The following is a 24,582-nucleotide window of genomic DNA, read 5'->3' on the forward strand; positions in this document are numbered from 1 at the left end:
TTAGGCCAGGTTTCTAAGCTGTGTCATCCACAGCTTATTTTACTGATTGTGATTAGTACCCGGTTCCTCATTTGTACTGACTTGTGCCACTCCCTTCAGCAAGTTTCAGGCCTGGGCTCTTGTGTTAGGCTTACACCACAGTCTCTGATGCCCCAGCTCCTGGCTCACCATGTATATCTACCTCCTGTGATCCTGTGCTGTGGTTGCACCATTGCCTGTACCACCTCTCTCCCACTTTTGGGTCAAGCAGTTCCCAGGATTAGGGAGACACCAGTTGTCCTAACTAACCAGGTTGTTGGTACTGCTGAGCTTGCCAGAACCTGTTAGCCATTGGGTCTGAAGGTTACCTGGACCCATTTTGGATGGGACCCGTAGGATGCCAAAGTCTGCAGTATTTTCCCTATAGGACCAGTGCAATGTATTAATCCAGAAGTGAGTTTGCTTCCAGCTTAGCACATGTACAGCTCACTGTTGTCCCTTCAGTCCCACAGCCTTTGCCACACTATACAAAAATGGCACCTAATGTGGCTCTGGTGGGGGTCTGGGCCATGAAATCCACCTTGTTCCTGTAGCACCTGCTCTGCTCCTGTTTGTATCACACAAATTAACAGGATGGGCAGTTCTTTGCCTGGGTTCACCTTCTTGGCTCCCAGTGAACTCCCCTTCTCACCTGCCTGCCAGTGGAGCTCTGGCCACCGGTGGAGACTGGATCGCCACTCCCTGACTGCTGCTGGGGTATCTGGTCACTGCAACACCACTCCTTTGTCTCTGCTGCTTCCCCATTTCCATCAGTCTCCAGGTGCCCATCTGCCATCGGCCTGTTCTCTATTATTTCCTAGAGTCTGCTCACTCTGCTTCACCCTGGCTACTGATTCTCTGTCTGTTTAAATGTGTCCTAAACCCTATTCCAGCATCTTGATTCTCAGCTGTTCTACCTTCAATCCAGCTGCTTCCTAATGATCTAGGGAAAGCAGCAGAAAATGATTCAGGTGTTGCCTTGGCAACGACATGAGAGAATCAGAGGGACGTTCTGGCCCCTGGCTTCAGTTAACTCAGCCCCAGATGTTGCCAATTGTGGACTGACCCAGCAAATGGAAGACTTTTCTGTGCATGTATCTTTCCATTTCAATAATTCTGAATAAATGAATGAATGAATTTTTAAAGAAGAGGCCAAGGTAAACCTTGAAATCACCATCATAAGTGGAAGAAACAAGGCAAAAAGGCCAAATATTACAGGATCCCAGTTATAAGAAATGGCCACAATAGGTAAATTTAGAGACAAGAAGCATGTCGGTTATTTTCATGGAACAGTAGAGAGGAAGGGTAATTGCTAATGAATATGCTATTTGGGGAGGATAACAGAAATATTTAAATCAGACAATGATGACAGTTGCAAAATCTTATGAATGAAGACATTTTAAATCACTGGATTTAGTAAATAAAATGTCAACCCTTTTAAACATAAAGATTCATTTTTATTGGAAAGGCAGATCAAATTTATGGAGAAAAGGACAGACAGAACGATCTTCCATCCACTGGTTTACTCCCCAACAGCTACAGCAGCTGGAGCTCAGCTGATCTGTAAGGAGCTTCTTCCAGATCTCCCACACAGGTGCAGGCTCCCAAGGCTTTGGGCCATTCTCTGCTGCTTTCTCAGGCTATAAGAGGGAGCTGGATAGGAAATGGATCATCCAGAACACAAACTGGTGCCCATATGTGATCCTGGTGGTTGCAAGGTGAGGATTTAACTGTTGAGCCATTGCACCAAACCCAAAATGTCAACTTTTAATTTTATGCATATTATATCTCAATTTAAAAATAGCCTTACTAAAAAATTAAAAGAATTCGTCTGAGAAATAAGAAATTCTCCCAAACAAAAACTGGAAGAAATTATTGCTACCAGACTGGTTTTAATACAAATATTAAAATAAGTTCTTTAGCTGAAAGGAGATAACTCCAGAGTGTAACATGAATCCACACAACAACCAATGAGCAAGGTAAGGGCAATTATGGAGATAAACATAAAATCAGTCTAATGATATGTTTCTTCTCTTAATGTATTTAAAAGGCAATAGCACAAAACAATGTCAAGTTGTTGGGCAAAAATATATAGAAATGTACTATAACAATAAAAAAGTAATCAGCAGTTACTCCATGCAGGAATGAGTGAGTCTTAAATGCATATTTTTATTTCTTAGATTTATTGAGAGAGGAGGAGAAACAGAGAGGAAGATCTTTCATCCTCTAATTCACTCCCCAAGTGGCCGCAATGGCTGGAACTGAGCCGATCCGAAGCAGGTCTCCCATGCAGGTGCAGGGTCTCCCATGCAGGTGCAGGGTCCCAAGGCTATGAGCCGTCCTCCACTGTTTTCCCAAGCCACAAGCAGGGAGCTGGAATGGAAGTGGAGCTGCTGGGATCTGAACGGGTGGCTATATGGGATCCCGGTGCATGCAAGGCGAAGACTTTAACCACAAGGCTACCATGCCGGGTCCCTTTATACACGTATTTTAAGTTACAGTGACATTCTAAAAAGAATACTTACTGTCTGTTTACGGTTGCTGTACAATACACCCCAAACTGAGTATTTTGTAAAGCAAAAACACTTAATTAGCTCACAGTTTCAAAAACTGCAAGTCCAGTATCAGGCAGCATCACTGATTCCACCTTTTGGCTGGGTCACCACATAATAGATAGCTTCACAGAAGGATTACACGGCAGAACAGGAAACTAGAGACCAAAATCTAGACACTGGCAAAGGGTCACTCTCTTTTGAAGAAAAGCTTGCTCTGGTGAGAACCCACTCCAGGAGACCTGTATTAATTAATTCCATAGAGGGGAGCACCCCATGATCCAACTGCCTAGTACTAAGCCCTACTTTAAATCTTTTCCATCAACCACATTGGGCACACATCTAAACTATAGTATTGAATGCTACCTTTTATGTGACATTATTCAAAAACAAAACCATAGAGACAATGGATTAGGGATTGCCACGGATTTATTGTAGTCTGGTTGAGAAATCTGTTTCTCATGGAAGTAAGGATTAATAATCCTGAAAAGGATATGTACAGACAATAGGATTAGACAAATAAATGTATAGTAGGTGGTAGAAACCAGGTTTCTCACTACAGTGGGATGTTACAGATAAACGTGTAAAAGCAAAAATACACCATGTTTGTGGTACTGGATTGGAATCAGAGGCATTAGTGTAAGCTCATGTTTAGCACAAAATAAATGTGTGTGTTCATGGTCAACAGACATATTTCCTAACTCAATCTCTAAGAGGGCCTAGGCGCAGTGACACTTTGATAGTAACTAGTCCATGCAATATACTCACATCGATCTAGCGATCTATCTATCTGCCTGCCTACCTACCTACTTACCTACCTACTTGTTTCACAGATTTGACACTCCATTAGGTAACAATATCAATACATGGTGAGTAGAAAATAATAACAAAAAAGCAAAAAAAAAAAAAAACAAGCAAACAAGCAAAAACCCTGCTGATCCTCAGGAGAATAAACAAAGGCTGTACACAGCAACCATCCCAGATTGTCTCTCTCGTACCCATACATTACATTTTTTTTTGTACTCTGTGTATTAATTGTCATAGATTAGAGAAAATACACGGTATTTGTCTTTTGGGAACTGCCTTATTTCAATAAGCATAGTGGTTTCCAATTGCATCCATTTAGTCGCACAGTACGTCCTCTTAATATTATGTGATAAGAACAGCACTTTTCCTGGGTGCTATTTCTTCAAGGTAGACAAATTCATAATCCAGTCCAACAATGATAAAAGTTTGAGACAAACTCAAATCAGGAAACATTCTACAAAACATTTGTCCAGCACTTTTCAAAATTTGGTCATTAATAACAAGAAAAATGTGAGAAATTCTTATAACCGAAAGTAGTCTAAGGAGATTTAATGACTAAACACAATGGTACATCCTGAATGGAATAGAAATAGAAATAGAAATAGAAATAGGAAGCAAAGAACTAAAACAATCAAAACAAAGCAGGTACTTTTGTTAATAATAATGTATCAGTTTGAGTTCATTAGCTGTGACAAACACATTAATAATGTAAAATGTGAATAACAAAAATTGTTTAATATAAACTCTGTATTATCTTGATAACTTTATTATACATCTAAAACTATTCTAAGTATTTACTTACCATGTAGCACACAGTGTAGTATATTTCTATATGAACATACTCTCTTACACATGGTAGTTTTGATTATTTTCTATGCCAATAAATCCCTAACTTTGAACTCCTCTCTCTTCAACCCCAAACAATGTATCTGATTGCCAAAGAGATACACACAACTGGTTATCCCACAAATACATCAAACAGGATATGACTTTCCAGTCACTTCGTTTATTGTCTCAATCTCAGTAAACAGAGACATATTCTGACTTACCTAAGGCATACAAAGAACATCATTCCAAATTTCACCCCACCTCAACATTCAGCTATCTACTGTAATCCTACTCATTCAATCAAACTAACACTATTTTTATCTGTTTCCTCTTCTTTTTCCTCAATGTACTGAAAAATAGTTTCTCTGGGGCTGGCATTTTGGTAGAGAGCTAAGACACTACCTGGGATGGCTGAATCCCATTTGGGCACCTGTTCAAGTCCCAGGCACTCCACTTCTGATCTATCATCCTACCTAACGTGGCTGGAGATACAGCAGAAAATGACCTATGTACTTGGGTGCCTGCCATGAGTGTGGGAGGCTCAGATGTGGTTCCAGGCTCCTGGCTGCAGCCTTGGCCATTGTAGCTATTTGGGGATCGAACCAGTGGATGGAAGATAAATCTCTCTTCCAAATACATGAATAAAATCTTTAAAAGAGAGAACTGCTGTCTCTGATTTCCACACAAGCTATAAATTAGGTAATGTTCCGGTTTCATGGATGAGAACTTTCAAAGAAAGGTGATAAAATAAATGTAATTTTGGAGTTACTGTAGACTGTGATTATTTTCCAAATTGTACAACCTCAGCTTCTTCAGAAATCATATAGGGAAGTAAACATAGGATGGTCAGGGTTTTAGATTCTTCATTGGTACACCAACAGTTACTTTGCTTTATCAGTTATTTCACGGACCTTTGCATAAGTTTTATTTAAAAACTAGGCACTGCATCTTTGAAAATGAATTAGAATGGAGAGAAACTATTTTTTTTTTTCAGTACATTGAGGGCCATTCTATAAGAAGAACAAACTAGACATTGTTTCATATATTTATTATGGCTTGCACAGGATTTGCTTCTCCAGAGTCACACAGATAATATTTATATCCTATAGTTTTATGTTAACAGATTAAGGGTGAAGACTTAATCAAATCATGGTATGTGGGACGTGGGCCTAGGAAACTGGAGCATATTCTTCACAGATACTACTGGCAAAAGAGTTGGCTGCAAAAGCTGAACATACTTCTGGAATTTCTCTGCTACTTGGCTCAACATGTGATTCCTCTTCACCTGCTCTACCAGTGCCAGCTTCCATTAGGTGCCAGAATAAGGGGCCACCCAATCTTGGACTGTAAACCTCCAAATCATAAGCCAAAAGAAAACTTCTTCCCTCCTTAGTGGCTGCTCTCAGTTGTTTTAGATAAAGCAATGAAAAGCTAATAACTAATATCTTCCCTGTATGCTTCTCATGTTCTCAAGTTTTCAAGTTTAAGAAATCCCTAGATCACTGAATGCTGGACACTAAACAGCCTTCCATACCTGGGCTTACATAATTTCAATGCCAGATACTGCAAATACTGCAAGAGCCAGAGTAAAAAAAATACAGTCGGGGGATCTCTTCCCCTCTTTTTTCGTGTAGCATTCTATAGTTCAAAATTAACCTCTAAAATGCCCACTCTTGTTCTATTTAATTCTCCCACATAACATTTCAACCACAACCGAGTGATATTGAAGCACTATTTCAGCCTCTAGCTTGTTAAGTGATAGATAAGCTTATTGCTCAATTAAATAAAGGTATAAAAAAAAAGCTGACAAACACAATACGGACTATGCTTCCTCATTGAATGGGAACTTCCAGCTCAAATTTATTGTGACCTCTCTCTCTTTTTTTTTTTTTAAGATTTATTTATTTTTATTGGAAAGGCAAATATACAGAGAGGAGGAGTGACACAGAGGAAGATCTTCCACCTGCTGGTTCACTCCCCAAGTGGCCAAAATGGCTGGAGCTGAGCTGATCTGAAGCCAGGAGCCAGAAGCCTCCTCTGGATCTCCCACACAGGTGCAGGGTCCCAAGGCTTTTGGACATTTTGCACTGCACTCCCAGGCCACAGGCAGGGAGCCTGATGGGAAGTGGAGCATATGGGACACAAACTGACACCCATATGGGATCCCTGCACATGCAAGGTGAGAACCTCAGCTGCTAGGCTACCGCACCAGGCCCTATAGTAATCTTTCTAAAATAATCAAATCAAGGGCCAGCACTGTATCATTTCGAGTCAAGCTGCTACCAGCAAGTGTAGTGATCCAGTCCTTGGGGTCCCCCAGAGGTCATTCCACACCTGTCAAACACTCCCTCAGCAGCCCCTTTCCCACACAACCGTAAATTCCCTAACTTAGGCAACCTACAGGACACCCTGCAGGCCTCAGTGGGCTGCTCAGAGCCATGCTGTGCCTAGCCATACCTTTAATCATAAATACTTGGAGACAGTGCCAACCAATAGCCAAACCATGGCACCTACTTCTATTAACTTTCTCCACTTCCTTCTTCATGATATCAATTCATAGCATCAGGTGAGAATAATTGTGTACCAATAGTAATGCCCACATGCCACAATGGGGTGCTGGTACTTCCAATCCAGTTTCCATCTAATGCAAGGCATCAGACGATGGCTCAACTGCCTGGGCCCTTGTCACTGATGTGGGAGATCTGGAAGGAGTTCTGAAACACTAGTTTTAGACTGGCCCTCCCAGCCCCAGCCATTGTACCCATTGATTTTTCTATTTTTTGTTGTTTGTTTGTTTTTGTTTTTATTTTTATTTTTCTTATTGTAGCCATTGGGAGAGTGAACAAAAAAGGGAAGATCTCTCTCACTCTGTCTTTCAAGTAGATAGAAAGAAACATTTTTAAACATTATACAATCTTTTAATATCTATCACAGATATTATCTCCAACTAAGATTCCACTACCACCTGCAAACCATAGCTAAAACTGCACTTTTCTGTGCTTCTGTGGTATCACATTACAATTATCTCTTGGAATTTGAAGGACTTGCTTCCAGAAGCCTTCACAGATACCAAAATCTTTCAATGGTATAAAACAATACATCTATGTATATAAACCCATATAGTTTAAAGCATCGCTAGATTATTTATAATGCCAAATATAATATCAACGCTTTGTAAATAGCTATACTGTATTGCTTATGGAACTATAATGAGGGAAAAGTCTGTGTATATTTAGTACAGATATTTGTGGTCCAATTCTTTGATTTGTTGTTAGTGAGACTGAAGGATGCAGAACTCAAAGAAATGTAACCCGCAGACACGGAGGGTCAACATGTTCTTCCTTCACACTAAACTGAGAGGTAACTGAGGACAGGACTTAGGGTAGAGATGGCAAATTCTTAAATCAGTTGACACAAATAGCATCTCATCAATTAAAATAGATATACTAGGGGTTAGTGCCATGGCACGGTAGGCTAATCCTCTACCTGCAGTGCCCACATCCCATATGGCCACTGGTTCATGTTCCAATCGCTTTCCTTCCAATCCAGCTCCCTGCTTATAGCATGTGAGGGCAGCAGAGGACGGCCCAAGTCTTTGGGCCCTTAAACCCATGTAAAGACCTGGAAGAAGCTCCAGGCTCCCAGCTTTGAATTGGCTCACCTCCGGCCATCATGGCCATTTGGGGAATGAACCAAGAGATGAAAGATTTCGCTTTCTTTGCCTCTCCTTCTCCCTGCAACTCTTTCAATTAAAAATAATACTAAAATTAATCTTTTTTTTAAAAAAAAGACAAACTTTTATAATAAAAATAATTATTAGCTTTGTGTACAATGAGTAAAACTGTTGCTTGTGATGCTGGCATCCCCTAGGGGAGCCAATTTGCATCCTGTTTGTTCTACTTCTGCTCTAGCTCACAGCTAATGTGCCTGGGAAATCAGTGGAAAATGGACCAAGCATTTGGGCCTTTGCACCCACAAAGGAGACTGGGAAGAATATCCTGGCTCCTGGTTTCAGCCTGGCTCAGCCCCAGTCATTTGGGAGAGTGAACCAGCTGATGGAAGATCTTTCTCTCTCTCTCTCTTTGTAACTCTTTCAAACAAATAAATATGAGCGAGAAAGAGAAATACAGAAGAGAATTAAAACCACCAGGGTAGGGCCCGGCAGCATGGCCTAGCGGCTTAAGTCCTCGCCTTGAAAGCCCCGGGATCCCATATGGGCGCCGGTTCTAATCCCGGCAGCTCCACTTCCCATCCAGCTCCCTGCTTGTGGCCTGGGGAAGCAGTCGAGGACGGCTCAAGGCTTTGGGACCCTGCACCCGCGTGGGAGACCCGGAAGAGGTTCCTGGTTCCTGGCTTTGGATTGGCGCGCACCGGCCCGTTGCGGCTCACTTGGGGAGTGAAACATCGGATGGAAGATCTTCCTCTCTGTCTCTCCTCCTCTCTGTATATCCGGCTTTCCAATAATAATAAATAAATAAATAAATAGATAAAAACTTTGTAAAAAAAAAAAAAAAAACCACCAGGGTAATTGCCGCCATAAATTTCCATTTTCATAAAGACTTCAGAGTCAGATTATGCATTCAGGATTCAACTAAAACATCACAGACAGCTGAAATATAGAAATCATAAATGGAAGAGAAGTGGGGATGTAGTCTGGGAACTGAAAGCTCCCCAGTAGTCACATGTCCTCCTAAAAGGAAGTAAGCGAAAGAAACACATGGGCATCTCCTTGAAAAGAAGCAGATTTGGCCAAGAAGGATTTGATTTTTTGTTTCTGGAAGACTGATGCAAAAGCTTGTAACCTGGGAACCAGTGTTGTGGTACACGAGCTTAAGTTGCTGTCTGCAGTGTCGGCATCCCACAGGAGTGCCTGCTCAAGTCCTGACAGTTTCACTTCAAATCTAGCTCCCTGACAACGTCCTGGAAAAGCAGAAAAAGGTGAACTGGACTCCTGGGCTCCTGACACCCACATGGGAGATCCATAGCCTTGGCCATTGTGACCACTTGGGGAGTGAACCAGAGGATGAAAGATTCGCTCTCTCTCTCTATTTCTGTGTGTGTGTGTGTGTGTGTGTGTGTGTGTGTGTGTGTGTATGTAAGTATGTATGTATATTTCAAATAAATATATCCTTTTTTAAAAGAGATTGTGATTTGACCATAACTCTATGAGCCCAGCTGCTTGTTAGAAAATTAGGAAAACGGGGCCCAGCACCATGGCCTAGCGGCTTAAGTCCTCGCCTTGAACGCGCCCCGGGATCCCATATGGGCACCGGTTCTAATCCCGGCAGCTCCACTTCCCATCCAGCTCCCTGCTTGTGACCTGGGAAAGCAGTCGAGGACGGCCCAAAGCTTTGGGACCCTGCACCCGTGTGGGAGACCCGGAAGAGGTTCCTGGTTCCCGGCTTCGGATCGACGCGCACCGGCCCGTTGCGGCTCACTTGGGGAGTGAATCATCGGATGGAAGATCTTCCTCTCTGTCTCTCCTTCTCTCTGTATATCCAGCTTTCCAATAATAATAAAATCTTAAAAAAATAAAGAAAATTAGGAAAACAAAAATGTATGAAAAACAGGGCTATGAGAAGAGACCCATGCTTAAAAAATATTGGTTAGGGGGCCCAGCGCGATAGCCTAATGGCCAAAGTCCTCGCCTTGCCTATGCCGGGATCCCATATGGGTGCCAGTTCTAATCCTGGTAGCCCCACTTCCCATCCAGCTCCCTGCTTGTGGCCTGGGAAAGCAGTCGAGGACGGCCCAAAGTCTTGGGTTCCTGCACCCACATGGGAGACCCAGATGAAACTGCAGGCTCCTGGCTTTGGATTGGAGCAGCTCCGGCCTTTGCAGCCACTTGAGGAGTGAGTCAATGGATCAAAGATCTTCCTCTCTGTCTCTCCTCCTCTCTGTATATCTGACTTTGCAATAAAAATAAATAAAATAAAATACAAACAAAAATGGTCAGGGCATTTTATATGTGATGATTATGACCACAGTTGAGAAGCAAAACTCAGAGTACTGATTACTGAATTTTATTAAATGAACAGGTCTGTGATGTAATAAATGAAAGACATTTTAAATTAAAAATCTTATTTGATAGAGTTAACTGTGTACGTGTATGACAGGCAGGCATTTGAAGTCGACATAAACCTGGGTTTGGGCCTCAGTTCAGCCTGATACAAGTCAATTCTCCCCCAAAAAAATATGGTTGGTATGATTCAAGAGAACTTACAAAAGTCCTCTTTTTGTGGACGTGAGTAATATATATATATTTTTTTAATTTTTACTTTTTTATGATACAGTTCCTAAGGTCCAGGTATTATTTCGCCTTACAAAACGTCCTTATTACAGGCATATAATACACCTTCACTATCCAAGTGCGCCCTTAAAAACTTATGGTATATTTGGGTAAAACAGAACAGGCTCTTCTTCCATAGGACTTGGGCAATAAATGTTATCCAATAAATTTAAGCCTTTATGAAACTACTCCTTTGTAGTCTCCTGATTCCCCATTACTTTAGGTATTTCTCAAGTTCAACATTACAAGGCATAGCCACTGAGCTATGCCTTTATTAAACTAGTTCACACACTTTGAATGACCACTTGGTCTCTTACCCCACTCACAGTGTTCTCATCCACAGCAAGAGAACAGTTACTTTATGCCAAAATTCAGTTGATATGTTTTCTTTCAGAAAGCTTTTCTAGAACCCCTGGAATGGGTTAGAAGATCTTCTTTTGTGTTTCTATTGCCAACAACACAAATAGGTCTCTCCTCCATCAAAACACTCCCTGATGTAACATTCGTGTCTATCTCACACACCAGACTCAGGTTAAAAAAACATCTAATTTGTAAACCAGCGGTATAGCTAGCTAATCCTCCGCCATGTGGTACCAGCATCCCATATGTGTACCAGTTTGTATTCTGCATACTCCACTTCCTATTTGCTCTCTGTTTATAGCCTGGGAAAGCAGCAGAGGATGGTCCAAGGCCTTGGGACCTTGCACCCATGTGGGAGACCCAGAAGAAGCTCTCGGATCTTGCCTTCAAATCAGCTCAGCTCTGGCATTGTACCCATTTGGGGAGTGAAGTAGTGGATGGAAGATCTCACTCTCTGTCCCTCCTTTTCTCTCTGTAAAACTTGCCTTTCAGAGAAAAATAGATCAATTTTTATTTTTTAAAAAGAACTACATATATTTTTTAAAAGTCTAACTCAATTGCTTGCCCTCATTATCCAGAAATGGCTTATATCAACATATTCTTACTATCTGATTGATAGATTAACTAATGATCTGCCTAGCTTTAGTGCTGCTTTAAATCAAGGTACCTTTCCCCTCCTGCGTCTCCTACCACATTCTCAAAGATTTATCTGATTTTATTTGAAAAGCAGAGAGGGATAAAGAAAGAGAGAGAGAAAGAGAAAGACAGAAGCAGAGAGACAGAGAGAAAGAATCCATCAGTTCACTCTCCAAATAGCCACATAACTAGGACTGGTCTAGGTCAAAGTCAGGAGTCCAGAACTCCATCTGGTTTTCCACATGGGTGGGTAGAGGCCTAAGTGCTTGAGCCAACTTCTGCTGTTTTCCCAGGCACATCAGAAGGGAGCTGGATCAGAAGGGTAGCAGCCAGGACCTGCAAGCTGGTGCCATGCTGGATGCTGTCACTGCAGGCAGCAGTTTAAACCATGTGTCACAATGTCCAGATCAGTATTTTTTACTACTTAGTCAACTAACTAATTAACTAATGGTCTGCCAGAGTTTCACAAGACTTTAAATCAATCAACTCCCACCCTCTCCCCACACACACGTCTTCTGACATACTCAGAGTATATAAATTTTCCTCTCTTACCTTCTCTGGCTTTCTCCTTTGTTCACTCCCTTTTCTTGCCTGATGAAGATCTAGGAAAATATTTTTCTGGTAAATCAAGAAGACAAACAGAAGGAATGAAAAAAAGGAAGCCCACTCAGAATTTCCCTGAATCTACAATTTTCACTGTTCTCCTTCCCACTCCCTATAATCTATAGCCCGCCTGATGAAAAATAAACTCGTCTACGCCCTTCACTGATTAGCAGAACACTCTTTTCACCTCCTGGTCACAAATGAAAAGTGGTTTGCCTGAGCTTGCTGATTCCCACACCCTTGGTCCCTAAATTCCCATTGGCAAACTGTGACACACTGACAGGTTACAAATTTAGGGAAAGACTACTATTCAAGAAAAATCTGCTAGACAGACAGTTTTAGGCAGTTTGCCAAGTGTCAAAGAACACAGAATAACATTCTGTAAACAGTAACCAGTTAGCATAATACCAGAGGAGTAACAAAGAAATACTACTTTGCTTTGAGTATGTAAAGGGTTGCAGTCACACTGTTAAACAGGTTAATACAACTAGTAACCAAAGGATTCAAATTCAAATGAAGAGTCACCATAAGCAAGTCACTGTTTTCAATAGCATATCATGAAAACTTGGATTCCTAAAGAGTTTAGAGATACTAAAATAACAATAAAAATGTAAAGAAACAGTGAACTGAAAAGTAAACTCAATCATAGATAAAATGTAAGTGTAAAAGCATATAAATATGTAACTATTAAATACATTTAAACTAGATATAAGGTAAAATAAACTTTAAATATATATTAACATCAACAAAACAACTAGAAAATACAGTCCAGTTCAAGAAGTACTACAAATACAAACCTTAATTATAGAATTACCATTTAATAATTTAAAAATAAAATCAATGACGCATATAAATACAGTATTTCATATCTTTACATATATGCTAGATCCTGGCTTCAGCCTGTCCCAACCCTGGATGTTGAGGCCATCTGGATCTTGAATCAATGAATGGGAGAGTCCCCTCCCCCTTCTTCACCTTCTTTCTCTCCCTTTTCCTCTTAAGCTCTTTCAAATAAATAAATGAATAAGTCTTTTTTTAGAAAAATTTTAAAAACTCTTAAAATAGCAAATTTCTACTATCAAGATCAGATAAGGTACGACTAAAATAGTAAACTACAGATTAATATCCTTGATGAACATAGATGCAAAAAATCCTCAACAATATACTAACACACCAAATAAAATAGCACGTTAAAAAGATCATCATCGGGCCCGGCGCCATGGCCTAGCAGCTAAAGTCCTCGCCTTGAACGCCCCGGGATCCCATATGGGCACCGGTTCTAATCCCGGCAGCTCCACTTCCCATCAGCTCCCTGCTTGTGGCCTGGGAAAGCAGTTGAGGACGGCCCAGTGCACTGGGACCCTGCACCCGCGTGGGAGACCCGGAAGAGGTTCCAGGTTCCTGGCTTCGGATCGGCGCGCACCGGCCCGTTGCGGCTCACTTGGGGAGTGAATCATCGGACGGAAGATCTTCCTCTCTGTCTCTCCTCCTCTCTGTATATCTGACTTTGTAATACAAATAAATCTTTAAAAAAAAAAAGATCATCATCATGATCAAGGGTTGCAAAAATGGCTCAACATAAACAAAGCAATAAATGCGATACACCACCTCATCAGAATGAAGGACAAAATACTTACCTGGCAGGGGAGATACCATGATCAAGCAGAATGAAGGACAAAAACCTTATGATAAGCTTAACTGATGCAGAAAAGACATGGGTAAGAGTCAACATGCCTTCAGGATAAAATGGGATAAAAATAGAATAAAAATGGAATAAATATGGAATAAAAATGGAATAAATTAGGTATAGAAAGAATGTACCTTAACATAATAAAGGCCACAGGTACCAAGCCATAGATATTATCATACTGAATGAGGAAACCTGAAGGTTTTCTGTCTCAGATTGGAAAAAGAAAAGGATGCCCACTTTTCATCATTTCTGTTCAACAATGTACTGAAGTCCTAGCCAGAGCAATCAAGCAAGAGAAAGAAAGGATATTCAAACTGGAAAGAAAGAAGCAAAATGATCATTATTTTCAAATGACATGATCCAATTTACAGAAAACCTCAAAGGTATCACCAAAAAGTTGTCAGATTAAAGACATTTGGAAAACTTTCAGGAAACAAAGTCAACATACAAAATGCAGTAGAATTATTATATGTCAATAGTGAATTACATGAAAAATAAATCACAAGAGCAGTTAAATTTCCAATAAATGGAAAAGCTAATTTAATATATAGGAATAAATTTAACCAAAGAAATGAATGGTCTCTAACATAAAAACTTTGAAGCATTAATGAAAGAAATTCGAAAGTACAGAAACAAAATGAGGGGAAAAATCTCATGTTGATGGATTGAAAAAAATCAATATTATTAAAACGTTCCTGTTACTCAAAATAATTTATAGATTCAAAGCAATCCTTATCAAGACACCAATGACATTATTCACAGAATTAGGAAGTACATTAGTAAAATTTATGATTGAATCACAGACCTCGAATAGCCATAAGTATCTTGAGCAAAAGGAATAAAGCATGAGGCATTATATGACCTGACTTTAAAGTGTACTACATAGCTATAGTACTTAAAAGAGCATGTTGTTATATTAACATAAAAGCAGACCCACAGACCAGTAGAACAGAACAAACAGCCTCAAAATATACAATGGTCTCTTAACATACTAATCTTTAACAAAGGTGGTAAGAACACACATTGGAGAAAGGTATGTCTTTCCAATGAGTGATTTTGACAAAACTGTATTCACATGAAGAAGAATAAAATTAATCTCTTCTTCCCACCATCAAATACCTCAGCAAGCAAAACACAGACAAATGGAATTTTCCCAAACTAACATGTATACTCTTGTTTTTATTTCATTATTCAAAACAGCCAAAAAGTGGAAACAAGCTAAGTGTCCATCAACTAATGATTGGACAAAGAAAATATAATACTACTCAGCCATAATGAATTCTTGTCATTTCTAACAATGTGGGTAGATTTGGAAGTCATAATGTTACATGAAGTAACCCAAGCAGGTCTCATCCGTTAAACATTTTATATAGGTGTGCCTGGTTCCAGTCCCAGCTCCTCCATTAATGATCCAGTTTTCTGCTAATGTGCACCCTGGTAGGCAGCAGGTGATAGCTAGCTCAAAACATTTGGATCATTACCACTCAAGTGGGAGACTTGGACTGAGTTCTGGATTCCTGGCTTTGGCCTGGCCCAACTCTGACTGCTGTGGACATTAGGAAGTGAACCACCAGAATTCATTAATTCTTTTCTTTTCTTTTCTTTTCTTTTCTTTTCTTTTCTTTTCTTTCTTTCTTTCTTTCTTTCTCCCATTCAAATAAATACATAAATAAAACTTGTTCAGAAACAAAGCAATAATCTACGGGCAGGCATTTGCTACAGCAGCTCCAGCAGCTCCCGCTGGTGCTTGGGAAACCTGTATCCCATATTGGAGTGCCTGGTTCAAGTCTTGCTTACTTGGCTTCTTAGCAAGTTTTCTGCAAAATGCGTACTCTGGGAGACAGCAGATGATATCTCAGGTGCTTAGCCCCTGTCAACCAACACAAAGACTGGGAATGGAGTTTCGTGTTCCTGGCTTCCACCTGTCCCAGCCCTGACTGACACAGGCATTTGCAGAGTGAACCAGGGAATGGAAGATTCGCTCTCTCTTTCCCTTTCTTGTTCTTTCTGCCTCTTCTTCCCTCCATTCCTCCCTCCCTTTCTTTCAAATAAAATGAAAATTAAATTTTTAAAGGATGAGGGTAGTTTATCTGAGCTTCCATGCTAAGGAAATATCCTATGTTAAAAAACAGAGAAAGCAATCATCTAAATCCGAATTATGAAGCATTCTATAGAAATAATGACTCATGGTCTTCCTTAAAAGGGGAGCTATAGAGGAACTTAATAGCAAAAGAGATCTGAAAGAAAAGTACCCAGAGATATTTTTATGCCTTATGATTAAAAAAAAATCACCCTTGTTTGGAATGCAACTTAATGAAACTAGTCTTCAAAAGCTACTTAAGGGCCCGACGCGATAGCCTAGGGGTTAAGTCCTCGCCTTGCACGCCCAGGATCCCATATAGGTGCCAGTTCTAATCCCGGGCAGCCCCAGTTCTAATCCTGGTAGCCCCGCTTCCCATCCAGCTCCTTGCTTATGGCCCGGGAAAGCAACATAGGATGGCCCAATGCCTTGGGACCCTGCACCCGCGTGGGAGACCCGGAAGAAGCTCCTGGCTCCTGGCTTCGGATTGGCTCAGCTCTGGCCATTACAGTCATTTGGGGAATAAATCATTGGATGGAAGATCTTCCTCTCTGTCTCTCCTCCTCTCTGTACATCTGCCTTTGCAATAAAAATAAACAAATCTTTTTGAAAAAGCTATCTTTAAACTATTTGTCAAAATTTGAACACAGATTGAGTATTTATATATAGACTATATGAGGAAGTATTAATCTTATTAAATATGAGGGTCTGTGCACAGTGAATTATTTACATGTGTAATGACATGGCATCTGGGCTATGCAAAAAATGGGTGAGGCAACTAGATAAAACAAAACTGGCAAAAATGATATTAACTGCTGAAGCCAGGGAATGAATTACAAGGGTAATTCATACAATCTGTGGGAGATCTAAACATTTTGATGAAAAAGCATTTTAAAATACATGAATTTTTTTCATAATTCACACTTCCTATAAAATTTTTGAAAATCTCTTCTATTTCCCACCTTGAACATGTTTGAAAAATTATATAATAAAAGGAAAAAACAGAGGTCAAAGTGATAGAGCTCCCAATGACCTAACATCTAATCACTTGACAATCTGAGGAAATAAGGAATGTGTTATAAAGTACTTAATACAGAAATGCTACCATGCTCAACAAAATAGAAGAAAATACACTGAGAAAATCTCAAAAAACATAACACATTAATCTAGGCTAGCTGATGGTTTTACGTAGCAGCTATAAAAGGCTTCTCAAAAAAAAACATTTTGAAAGTTTAAGTATTAGATGGCATCAGAAAAACATTAATTTTCCTTGGTGAGCTAATAGTAATTATTTACAAAATACTCCTAATATCAGGAGATGAATGTTAAGATACTTAAGACATAATACATACTTCTCAAATTGATCTATTAAATGGCATGTCAATCCAAGTTCTATGAAGAAATTTTGTGTAAATTGACAAGTCAGTTCTAAAATACATACAGAAATTCAAAAGACCAAAAATAATTAAGGCATTACATAAAAAATTAAAATTAAAATTAAAATTAAAACTAAACATAAGGTAAATTACAAATTTATATTAATTAATACAGTGCTATTAATACAAGGATAGACAAACTGAACTGAGCACAATGCCAAACCCAAATATATAACTCAAAAATTTTATTTATGAAAAGGATAATACTGCAAAAGGGAAAGAATGACTATTTTAGTAAATGGTTAAAGATTAAACTGTATGCTTATTTCATAACAAAAAAATGAGCTGTTGTGTATATTCATACTGACAACAGCTCAAAAAACCAATTATAAAAAGATTGTAATTCTAAATATGAGGAAATAAACAGTAATACAACAAAGGGAAATATCTCCATGATCTTGGGAAAGAGAAAGATCTCTTAGCCAGGACAAAAGAGCAGTAACCAGAGGGGGGCAAATCCAATTAACTGAATAGTATCCCAACTGAAAAACACAATTCACCATGGGGCCATTAGGAGACTGAAAATACAAGCCACTGAGATTTGCAATATAAATACATGGACAGCTATGAATTCACATCCTTGGTACAGAAAAAGCTACAAATCAGTAAGCAAAAGCCAGCACAAGAGAAAAAAAGAAGCCAATGGACTTAAACAGGCAGTTCAAAAAATACATCCAAATGACTAACAAACATAAGGAGAGGCTTATATATCATCACAGAAACGCAAAATAAAATCATGCTAAGGTGCCATTCATAACTGTAAAAGACGGCTACAGCTTTTCTTAAAAAGGAAAGACAACGATGTGTAGTCTTTCAAAATTGTTAGAAGAGTTTCAGCAAAATCACTCTGAGAGACTGGTTGGTAAAGGTACTAAAATTAATTAAATGAATAATAATTTGGCAATTCTACTCTGAGATTCTGTCTTAAGAGACACAATTATGAACATCGCCAAAACACACAAACTAGAATTTTGGTATCACTATTTCCAAACAAAAAGGAAAACAACCAAAATTCTCATCTACAATAACGGGGATAACTCTACTGTCAAATAGTAATATAATGGAAAACTGCAAAACAATGAAAACAATGGAATTAGTTCCATAGTCAATAACACAGATAAACCTCAGAAACAAAATCTTAAACCAAAGAACTCAGACAGAAAAAACAGTCATACAAATCTTATTAGCATATTTTTATATGCTTCAAAAAACAGGCAAAATTATTATTTAGTGACAGACCAGGACTGTATAATTGATTTGGAATTAAGGTGTGGCAGGTAGGGAATGCATTCAAGATCTTTCAAATACTAATGATGTTCGTTTCTCAGTCATGATGCTCCCCCTTTGTCAATTTGCCTGTCAATTAAATAAATAATAAATCTTTAAAAAATAATTGCTGAATCTAGGTTCCGTGCATAGCAGTACTCACTGCACTCTTTCAATTTTTGCTTGTTTAAAAAATGTAAATTGTTTTTTAAAAATTGCTATTTAAAATATGGGTTAAAAGAATCACCATATTTCACAGTTCCTAATATTTCTAACTAGCATGTATTTCAAGCACATGATATACTCACATTTATGGCAGGAAATTTCTCCCCAACATTAAATTTTTGTACAGATAATGTTTAAAAACGAATAAAACATTATGTATTTTTACAAGGACCATGACAATCCTAAGGGGGCAATTTTAAACACTAGTGGAGAAACGATACTTAAAATTTTGTCTCTGAATTCATCTCAAGCCCTGAATTCATTTCAATTTATCACACCAAATATTTATGGGCAAAATATTATAAACACAGTAATAACAGCAGTCACAAAAGTAGATACACACTGCCATAGGATAGCACACAACACACCAGCAAGAAACAAACTGGGGGTGAGATGGGAACAGAGATGTTGAAACAGCCTAAGGGGCTGTTAAGCTACAATTCACCTAAACCGTAGGAAGAAGCTAGCCAGGTAAAGAATACAGGGAATTGGCATCTAGTTATTTGAGCATGTATCTAATCAATGTTGTGTAGAAAAGTAGCCACTAAAGGACCACTGGACTGCCAGGAAGAGATGTAAGAAGCCACTGAATGATCACAACATGTATATGCTGTTTTCTCAATACTAACCTGCACAGTTTGTGTCATCATTTCCTTCAGGTCTCTATAGAAATGTCATTTTATTAGTGAGAGCTCCCTGACCATCTTATCTCAAATAATACAGCTTTCTCCCATCACCATTTATTGTACATACAAGTGTTGCCTTGAAACAATTCCTGAAAAATTGAAAGATAATGCCCATTTGCGTAAACTTTTGAAAGATCTCTACAGTTGTATTATTGTCTGTCTCCCAGCTATAGCATCTGTTTTTGTTTTGTATTGTCGCATTCCCAGTTCTGAAAACATTTGTCTGGCATATAAGTTTATTGAATATAAGAAAAAAATCAAACAAGTGAATGGGTGGATGGACGGATGGGTGCATGGCGCACTGATCTGTAAATGTTGGACGATAAATACTATCTTTTGAAAAACTCTTAAGTTTTCTGATGTCATGAAATCTGACTGATTAGTTTATCTAAATGAACTGAAATTGTATCTGCCCTAGAAAAGGGAGTAATCCCTTATTCTGGCAAACCGAACACACAGTTACAAGAGCAGAAAAAGTTAACTGCTTATTCAACAAGATATTAGTAAATTCCTCTTGGACCCTGAAAAAAGTACCTGATCCTCATCACCAGTTTAATAATCATGTAGGTTAAAAAAGAGAATAAACTCAACTAATACTACTCCAAGTTAAATTTTTGTAATAACATATGGAACAGAAAAATACATCACATTTCAACAAACTTTTGAAAAGACAAAATTCACATTGCATCAGGCAGACTATATAACAATAACACAGTGAGCCTAAAACCATCATTGTCTGAAAACTGTGCCAGTCGCCCCTGGAGACAAGAATTTGTATAACGAAGAAATAATGAATGAAGCCATCATGAAGGAATAAATTTAACATTAAACTTCATTCCTGTCACCCATTTCTTAGCGAAGAGAAGTTTTACTGGAGATAGGCAAGCTTCCACTTCTAAAGCCAGGCTATACGTTTGAAATTATATTCAATATATATAAATATATACTCTATTTAATACACAAATTTAATTTATAATTAATGTATAATTAAGTTAATTTTTAATTTAATGTAGAGATATATTTACACAACCAGGCTATATGTGAAACCACTTATGTTTGCCCCTCCAAAACTCTGGGGCTTAAGTTCTCTGCCAACATAAAAACAAACCAACCAGCAAATACAATTAGAGGTCTGAAACCAGTGCAATTAGCATCTAAATGGTGCGTCACTTTCTTCAGAGAAATAAATAAATAAACAGACATCCTTTGAACAAGTCCGGATGCCTCTTCGCGCTCTAAGATTTCTGCCTTTCTTTATATAATATACATAATACATAAATATACAGCTACATAGATATAGATACATAGCTATATATAGATGTAGATAAACAACAACAGAGTCGACCCCAAAGTCACACTGGCTTTCGGAAAACGCACAGCCCAGTGGCCCGTAGAGGAGGGAGAGAGTAAAGACCCCAAGCCAGCAAACGGAGTAAAATACGAGCGTCTTCAAAAAGTTCGTGGAAAATGCGTATCACGGAAAAAAAGAAAGAAAACGAACAAACCACGAATCAAATTTCTGTACGAAAAGAAATATCTTTTCACTTCATATTGCTTGCATTTTCTAAAGCCGTCCCCCGCCCCCCGCCCCCGTATTGGGATGAAAAAGAAGGACGAGTATCGGCCGAGATAAAACGAAGGGTTTGAAAACGGGGCTGAAAGAGCACGGAGAGGAAGCCGGGGATTAATGAAAGCAAAGAGATTTGTGCGACTGGGAACTCTCCAGGCTTAGAAACATTGGAGAGGAGGATCTGGGATAAAGAGGAATTGTAAAGCGTGACCAGAGGTCAAGAGAATAAAAGAATCACAAAAGCCTGAATGGAGGGTGGGGGCAGGGGGCGGGTGCCGGCTCCTAGGAGAGACGCCAACGGAATTACCAGAGCCGCCAGAAACACCCTTCACACACTGCACTTTGAGGATGAATTCTTTCTTTCCGCCTTATTCTAAGACGGAGAGAAATGTTTTCCTGAGGTAAACAGGGTTTATTTGTGAAAAATTACCAGTCCCCTTTTCTTCACACTCACCTTGACGAAGTCGCCGGCGACGATGGTGTGACCGGAAGTGCTTTCCTCTTTTGTTTGGCGGAAGCTTTGGCGTTGGCAGCTGCCACCCCCACACCCTTCCCTCCAGGCAACTTCCTGTGTGTCCCTGGCAAATTCTGGGATGCTTCAGCTCATTAGTTCCTTCTCCAGAACACATCTTGGATAATCATGTCAACTGCGTCGGACATGGAATCAGTAAATTTCCGCAAATTTTAGTTCTAATCGTTATAGGAACCGCAGTGTCTCTATCAAATCTCACTTGTATCTGTCACTTTGTCATATTGGTGGTCCCCTTACAAATAGACCCATCACTTTAGTCCTTTACTTCAAATTCCATTATCCTTGTCTTGAATAGGTCATCACATACTTCCATACTGGTTTACCATTCCCTGGAACAGCACTTTGGAAAAAGTTTATTTTGATCAGATTTTAAAAAATAAGATTTGTTTTCATTTGAAATGGAAAGAGAGGCTGGTGCAGTAGCATAGATGTCAAAGCAAGCTATTTCAACAATTTTACTGGTATTTTCTTGTTCAGTCAACAAATTTTGAACGTTTACTCAGTTCAAGATTTCATGTTGAATAAATGACTGAATGGCTGGATGAAAAGGACAAAAGGCAGAGGAGTTGAGGTACAGTGTGAAAGGAATAGCGATGACAGACGAGGCTAGACTTGTTCAACGGGGCCAGAGAAAGAAGGACCTTGTAAACCATGTGATGGGATTTGGGTTATAATAATGAGAAAACAGGAAGCGGGCGATTTTTTTTTAAAGATTTATTCACTTTATTACAAAGTCAGATATACAGAAAGGAGGAGAGACAGAGAGGAAGATCTTCCACCCGATGTTTCACTCCCCAAGTGAGCCGCAACGGCCGGTGCTGCGCTGATCCGAAGCCGGGAACCAGGAACCTCTTCCGGGTCTCCCACGCGGGTGCGGGGTCCCAAGGCTTTGGGCCGTCCTCGACTGCTTTCCCAGGCCACAAGCAGGGAGCTGGATGGGAAGTGGCGCTGCCGGGATTAGAACCGGCACCCATATGGGATCCCGGGGCGTGTTCAAGGTGAGGACTTTAGCCACTAGGCCACGCTGCCGGGCCCCAACACATTTCTTTTAATCCAGCTTTCAGATATGAGTACCCACTCTTTTGCTTAAAAATCGCCCATGGGCCCGGTGGCCTGGAGTCGTGATCTAGCGGCTTAAGTCCTCACCTTGAAAGCCCCGGGATCCCATATGGGCGCCGGTTCTAATCCCGGCAGCTCCACTTCCTATCCAGCTCCCTGCTTGTGGCCTGAGAAAGCAGTCAAGGACGGCCCAAAGCCTTGGGACCCTGCACCCGCATGGGAGACCTGGAAGAGGTTCCTGGTTCCCGGCTTCGGATCGGCACAGCACCAGCCGGTGCAGCTCACTTGGGGAGTGAATCTTGGACGGAAGATCTTCCTCTCTGTCTCTCCTCCTCTCCGTGTATCTGACTTTGTAATAAAAATAAATACAAATCCTAAAATAAAATGAAATAAAATAAAGAAATGTGTTGCCCTGGTGCAATTCTGGAAGCGGAGAAGTTGGTTCACAGGTTACTGGGATAATCAATGAAGAAATATAGGAAATTTATCCTATTAATAATTGCATTTCGAGTTTGGAGACATAGAGGCAATGGGTTGCCACAAATCAAGAGGAACTGAAATTTAATTTTAATTTTAAAATTTAATTTTAAATTTAATTTTAAAATTTAAAATTTTAATTTTCCTTGATTCTTTCCATATTCAAATAATTTGATTAAGCAACAAATATATATTGAGCTGTGACTATGTTCCATCCATCAAAGATAGAGCAGTAAACAAATGAACAAAAAAAGTCCATCCTTGGGCCTGGCATGGTAGCCTAGTAGCTAAAGTCCTCACCTTATACGTGCCGGGAGCCCAAATGGGCGCTAGTTCTAATCCCAGCAGCCCCGTTTCCCATCCAGCTCCCTGCCTGTGGCCTGGGAAAGCAGCAGAAGATGGCCCAAAGCCTCGGGGCCCTGCACCCACATGGGAGACCCAGAAGAGCCTCCTGGCTCCAGGCTCTTGGCTTTGGATTGGCTCAGCTCTAGCCGTTGTGGCTACTTGGGGAGTGAATCATCAGAAGATCTTCCTCTCTGTCTCTCCTCCTCTCTGTATATCTGACTTTCCAACAGCAACAACAACAAAAAATCTTTAAAAAATATGCCCATCCTTCCAAGGTTACATGTCTGATGATTAACTATTTAAGACAACACAGGCTGAAAGGTAACAAAGACTGTATAGAAATAAAACAGGTAAGAAAGCAATGTAAGTGGATGAGGGTGTGGGCATTTCTGCTCTAGAGGAACTCCAGGAATGAGTGATCTCTGAGCACCATTTTTAGACTTTGTCCACTCCGTTTAGTCATCAGGATTACTGTCTTAGTCCAGATCCTCTGTTCCCAAATCCCAACTGCTTAACATTGTATACAGATGGTTTAGTCCCCGTAGATAGATAGATAATATATATTATATAGAGATAAGTAGTACGTGGATATAGAGAAAAGTATTATATAAATATACAACTATATGTAATTAAGTATATCTTTACTTCTCAAAACTCCTAACTCCAAGTCTCAAAAAGTGCTTGTAATTTGTAAAATACATCAGGATCTGTTACTTTTATGTTTTCAGAGTATTGTAACGTTTCATCTCCTTCATTAAAGCTTGCTTAACTGTGCCTTCCATTCCTTAACCTAAACCAGACAACTACGCTCCTGCATCTGTCACTGTCTTAATTTTGGCATTTCCTTTCATGTACTCAAGAAACTTTTTTTCTTTGTAAACTACTGTTCAAAGCAGTAAAGATACATTCCTAAACAATGGACTGAAAAAAATCTCATTTTAAAATCTTACATTTCAGTGCAGAAAACAAGCAAAAAACAAAATAATGTAACAAATATATGACTTACAGCAGTTTTCAACTCTGAGTGCATATTAGAATAACTAGAAAAGCTTTTATCTTCATTTTGTTTTCAGGACCAATGCCTAGTTCCCATCCCAACCATAGGGATAAAGTCAGACATGCA

The 24,582-nt window shown here is 39.6% G+C and overlaps 1 protein-coding gene across 1 annotated transcript in view; it reads right to left on the minus strand.

Annotated features, from left to right (window-relative positions):
* The window catches only part of MAGED1 (MAGE family member D1), a 74,832-nt gene extending 53,271 nt beyond the window's left edge, over positions 1-21,561 (minus strand). Inside the window, exons 1-2 of the mRNA XM_004587941.3 lie at positions 21,501-21,561; positions 12,043-12,108 (exon numbers count right to left, since the gene is read on the minus strand). The gene's annotated coding sequence lies outside the window, so the exon portion shown is untranslated. The remainder of the gene's footprint in view (positions 1-12,042; positions 12,109-21,500) is intronic.
* Positions 21,562-24,582: the final 3,021 nt, after the last annotated feature.

Source organism: Ochotona princeps, chromosome X, assembly GCF_030435755.1.
Source record: "Ochotona princeps isolate mOchPri1 chromosome X, mOchPri1.hap1, whole genome shotgun sequence".
Classification (NCBI taxonomy): Eukaryota; Metazoa; Chordata; class Mammalia; order Lagomorpha; family Ochotonidae; genus Ochotona; species Ochotona princeps.